Consider the following 6,190-nt stretch of genomic DNA (forward strand, 5'->3'; position numbering starts at 1 on the left):
TCTACCTGCAAGGGACAAAGACTCATGGGTTAATTTTTCATACATTCAATGACTACAGAATATATGGATTTTAGGATTCTGATTGGGCAGCTGATCTCGAAGACCGAAAATCAATCTCTAGGTATTGTATATATTTAGGATCTAATTTAATTATTTGGTCATGCTGGAAACAAAATACAATCTCTAAATCTTCCACTAAAGCAGAGTTTAGAAGCTTGGCTGCATGTGAAGGGGATGTTTATTGGCTCACAAATCTGTTGATGGAACTTGGAATAAAGCTTCAGACTGCTCCTACAATTCTGTGTGATAACATGAGCACAGTTCTCTAAGCTTATAATCCGGTGTTACATGACAAGACAAAACATTTTCAACTAGATATTCAAGTCATTCGAGACAACCTTACAAAAAGGTTATTGCATGTGGTCTACATTCTAGGAAGCAAGCAAATTGCAGATATTTTGACCAAATCCCTCACTGCTGTCACCTTCGAGCGATTAAAGAGAAAACTCAGAGTGGTTCCAAAACCAATCTTGAGTTTGAAGGGAGTGAAAAGGATACGGGTTATTCAATTTGTATAAGAAAAGTTTGTTAGAATTTGTTATTGCTAGTAGAGTGGGATGAGATATGTTTGGCTGAGTTGTTGTGAATGATGAGTCCTCTGTTCTCTCATTCTTAGGGCTATATAAGTCTCAGCCTAGCTATAATTCACACACAATTTTATAATCTCAAATTCTCTTTTTAGTTTTTTCTTTTTAGCTCTCTAATTCTCTGCTTAAACTAGAATTCGTTCAGGGATACATTAAAGAGATAGAACAAAGCATATTTCACCAAAACTCTTCTACTCTCATGATCTTTAACAAAATGGTGAGATAGACGTTTAACAAATTCGTTCCAATAACAATTTAGCAGATTTGTTCACTAAAGCACTACCTACTTCAACATTTGAGAAGTTAGTATATAAGATTGGGATGCGTCAGCTAAGAGATATCAAGTGGTGTATTAACGAGACAACTATCTAACGTATTATACTAAGATCATCCAATAGGAGTGTTATAAATATATTTATTATCTATATCTTAAATTGTAACCATAATTTAAATTTCAAGTAGCTAGAATCAGTTATAGATGTAACCTAGGTGAGTCATCTAGAAGTTGGACGCTTGGTTATAAATAACCCTCTTATGATGTTATGTATACAACATCAATCATTAATAAAATCATCTCTTATTCTTCCTATTCTCTTTCATCTTCCTTCCCTTTCCATTCTCTAATATTTATTTTCATAATAAAACAAATATATTTCTTAAAATCTAAAAATTTAGAAACAAAGAGTTTTAAAAAAAATAAAAATTCAAAATAAAAACAGAAAACATTTTCTTATACAAACACCATGAATTCTCACTTATTTTTTTTCACAAATCACATTCTTGTGTGAATGGACGGCGACGACGAGGAATTGATGGCGCAGAAGACCGCCTTGTATGACCGTCAGATTCGCGCTTGGGGAGCTGATGCTCAACGAAGGTCCTTTATTCACCTTCTTTGCTTAACCTGCTTCCTTTCCCTCCTCTTTTAACCTAATTTAAATTTTGCTATTTTTACCCCTCTGAATTTCTCTATCTTTTATTTCAGACTAAGCAAAGCTCATGTCCTAGTCTATGGCATGAAAGGAACCATAGTGGAGGTAAACCTTTCCCAAAATAAATAAATTATTATTTTTTCTTGTTGGTGTCTTAGAAGAGTATGTGTTTTCTACTTATTTAATTTTGTAAGAATATTGTTCTTTCTGGGGTGGAGAGTCTTACCTTAATAGATGATCGGATTGCCTTCGAAGAAGCCTTCTCATCCAACTTTCTCATCCCTCTGGATGAGAATGTCTATGGTGGAAAGACCCTTGCTCAGCTTTGTTGTGATTCCCTTAAAAAATTCAATCCTATGGTTCATGTTTACGTCCAGAAAGGTTGCCTCTTGCCTTACTCTCAATGCATTGATTTATTTTTATTTGCCTTTTTCTGCCTATAATTTTCTTTTGTTTGCATTGCCTTTAGGTGATTTGTCAACTTTCGATGTAGGCTTCTTCAACAACTTTGATGTTGTTGTTGTCAGTTCTTGCTCGCTTCCAGCCAAGGTAATGTACATCTTTAAGAATTTTAAATTAGTAATTGCAATACTATGTAGACTCAATTTGTCCATTTGTCCTTTATGCTCTTGTTTGCATTTATTCTTTTGTTATAGAAATTATCCAATGAGAAATGTCGCAAGATCTCGAAATGAGTAGCATTTTATACTGTTGACTGTAGGGATTCTTGTGGTGAAATATTTTTTTATCTACAGGACTATAAGTATTCAAAGGTATTTCCTTTCTAAAAATAGTTTCACAGCTACTTTTCTGCCTTTGTGTCTTAATTTTATCTTCATTCCATTATATTTTATTTCTATGTTTGTCAATGGCGATAGTTTTACAACCCAAATTTGCATTTTTTATAGACTATGGGAATGAGTAAATGATTTATTATAGTAAGAAGTGGCTATGTGCATTTTGTCTTGGATTTGGTGATAGACAAAAACAATAACAACAATTAAACCTTATCATACTTGGTGGGATTGGCTACATTAGATGATACCATGATATCCTATCATAAACATATGATCATAATGACTAAAACTAAAACCCAAACCAAATGTATATTGGGGTGGATGAAACCTGTATGACTGTTTTTTGTTGACTGTTTGATTATTACATCCAACTACGGAATTTCTGGAAAATGCTAGTGTTACACCAGAGAATACTGTTCTTCACTTCTAGAACAATGCTATCTTATTTATTCTTCATTTTTCTTTAGCAGAAAAAAATAGAGAAAACTATTGAATGACACTTACAATATCCATTTTTTGAGGTATGCTGGTCTAAAATTTTTTATTATTTCATTGTTTTCTTTGCATTTCTTCATATTGGGTTAGAAAAATGTCTATTCGTGTTTGTTGAATTAGCATTTACTTGCGTTAGATTGATGGCTTTGATCAGATGCCCATTTGGTGACTTCCTGTGCTCAATTTTAAGTGGGCCTAAAATAGTTATCAATATGTCAATACATGCAAAACAATTGTTCTCCCATAACCTTCTTATCATGTATCAAATTGTCATATTACACCTATGATTTTCTTACAGGATTTTTTTTGGGCTTTGGAGAGAAAAAATTAAAAAAATAGAAAATGGGCTTTAAGATGCTTATTAATTTTTGTATATGCTTGATAAATAATACAGCAGAAATTTTTGTGGCTCTGCAATTCCGTCTTAGTCCTATGCTGTAAGACGTTTTCACATGTGTTGCTAACTTGCTGTGCTTTACCATGATCGGCATGTGGTTGAATGCTTCATTCTCATGAGTTTGCCTATCTTATTTCTGTTGCAGGAAGCATTATCAGTACCTTGGAGGGAACTTCCTAGGAAAATATCAAAGTTGTACTTTGCTATGAGAGGTGTATTAAATTGTAAAAAACATATATTGTCAGTAATATATGATATAAAAGTAAAAATTATTTAAATTAGTTCAGTATTGGAATGTTTTAGTCAATGACATCTAGCGTCTTTGATTTGTTCCTTAGACATTAAACCTTGGTAACAATCAAACAATAAAATCAAATTGTCTATTGCAGTAATTGAAAAGTTTGAAGAGGCTGAAGGCTGTAGTGCAGGAGAAGTTTCTGTTGCAGATCTTCCTGGGGTTCTGAAGTTGAAGAAACAGCTTTGTGCTGAGCAAGTATGCTACTTGACTTCATTTTCTCTTTGTAGTGGATATCATCAGTTCATCTAATTTTTTTGTGATGAACTGTTGACAGTCTCTGAATGAATCTCATGTACCTGATATATTTTTAGAAAGATTGGTGACAAGTAGACTAGAGTTTCCACCAGTTTGTGCTATTATTGGGAGAATCCTTGAGTAGGTATTTTATTCAACCATATTTCTTTAAAGTTTTTACAATATCTCTAACAGAATAATGAGTATTCTTACAATCACGGGAGGTTATCAAGGCAATATCTGAAAAGGGAGATCCTCTCAAGAACTTTTTCTTTTTTGATGCTTTTGATATGAAGGGAATTATAGAGAACATTTCTAATTCAAATGCATGAAGGTGAATATGACATATACAGGTAATTTATGACTGAAGCCCCATAAATTCTAATAGGGGAAGGTTAACACTATATGCACGAAACTAACCCCTTTAAGTGGACAATATTCTGACTATTGTTAACTATTAATTTAAATTTTTAGTTGCTAACTTATTTAGGCTAATTTTCAATTTACAGTTAGAGTGTTGTAGTAGACAAATGAAACGATTGTATGTTGTGGGCATTGGGCAATCTATAAGCATGTTTCTTTAGAGTAATGAAACTCGATGGTTAGAGACTTTGCTTTATGGAGTACGGTAGTTGGTAAATGTGATTTGTATGTTGTTATATTATATAACATTTTGTTTACAATTGAGTTCATGCACCAAACTCAAATTTCATTTACACATTTCCTTCACATATGGTACTCATGTCAATCTTATAATATTTTGGTCTCTTGTGGCTCTTTTGAATGAAATCTTTTCTACATATATCAGTTTGTGAGATCACTTACACAACGTGCCTGCCTTTTTGTGAGTGCTCCGAATCCAATATGATGGTGTCAAACTATTTTTATCAATAAAAAACAACAAATGCAGGAATTGATAATAAAAGTTCATCTTAGGAAAAAAGACCTTATTAGCTTTGATTGACATAGAATGAGAGCTGAATAGTGTTGCTTCATGGATGGAATGACGAGAGAAAATTATGATCTAGAGAGGAGAGTAACTACTAGTACACCACCAATTTTGACTTTTGTAATATGAGCAAACCTTCAGTCAGCAACACTTGGTGTCAGAGGTAGCAAAGCAATTTGGTTGTGGAATGGGGGATGCCAATTTTAATATCAAAGTAATAGAGGCTTGTAGTAGATGAAAGCACCTAGCTTTATTGTGAACCACCACTGCAAAGAAGAGCTCTGCTAGGTTTTCTCCTAATATATGAGCAATGTCTTCATTGTTTTCCTTTCTTGCACTATATCTTTTTCTTATCTTCTCAGATTGAATCCCAAATTTAGCCTTCACAAAACTTTAGATTTACACCCTCATCGCAATTTTGGACAGAGGAAAACAATTTGCTGCTTCTACATTTATTACTTCTATTCGTCCTTTTGTTGGACAAAACTAAAAAAGGTATACGAAGGTTCTTTATAACCTAGAAAAGGGGGTTGAATTTATGGTTTTCTTTTAGATTTGATCAATTAATCCTCAAACTAGAAAGTAAAATTGTGCTTCTATTCAGACTGTGAGATTGATTATTGATAAATCCATATTTTATGATACTTTTTGGGTTGAGTGGATTTTATCAATTTATCTTGCACTTATTCATGGAAAATGCATGCTTTTAAGAATTTTTCCTAATTGTGCTTTAGTGTAAAAAATATGCTTTTTAGACCACTAAATTGTCAAAATTTAATTCACTTTTATCCTATTTGATGTATTGATGTGTTTGTTGAGTGATTTCAGGTTTAGAAGATAAGAATGACCTGAAGAAGTGGAGAGAAAGCATGCAAAAGTGGAGAATTCATGAAAAAAATGAGTTTTGGAAATTTGCCAGGTTGTGTGTATGCATCTCTTCCAATTCATGTGTACGCATTGGTCGTGCATACGCACGACTCGCAACGCGTGAATCACTTAAAAGAAATTGTGGCTCGCAATTCCTGGTTTATATTGGGCCCAATCCAACTAATTTATGAAGCCTTTGAAGCAAGAATTCAAGGGAGATCAACCAAGTAGTCTTAGTTTAGGTTTTTATCATGTTTAGGCCAAATTCTAGATAGAGAAGCTCCAACTTCTCTCTAGAATTCTAGGTTTCTTAGTTTAATTTCTCTCTAGTTTTAGGTTTTAATCTTGTTCTAGTGTAGTTTTCTTTACATTTCCTTATTCTACTATCTTAATTTGCCTAGTTTCTCTTGTTAATATCTTTATTTTGATACTTTTTAGTTTATGAACAATTGTTGAATTCTAATTTTCCTTTAATGCAATTTGATGTTTTCATGTTTATTTATGCTTGCTTAAGTTGTTATTATTGCCTTCTTGTATTTGGTAGTAATAGATTTTATTCATTCTAGCAATTTAT

At 32.8% G+C, this 6,190-nt stretch overlaps 1 pseudogene; it reads left to right on the plus strand.

Annotated features, from left to right (window-relative positions):
- The first annotated feature begins 1,435 nt into the window (after window positions 1–1,435).
- LOC112779749 (SUMO-activating enzyme subunit 1B-1-like) lies at window positions 1,436–4,132 on the plus strand (annotated as a pseudogene).
- Window positions 4,133–6,190: the final 2,058 nt, after the last annotated feature.

This window comes from Arachis hypogaea, chromosome 3 (genome assembly GCF_003086295.3).
Source record: "Arachis hypogaea cultivar Tifrunner chromosome 3, arahy.Tifrunner.gnm2.J5K5, whole genome shotgun sequence".
Classification (NCBI taxonomy): Eukaryota; Viridiplantae; Streptophyta; class Magnoliopsida; order Fabales; family Fabaceae; genus Arachis; species Arachis hypogaea.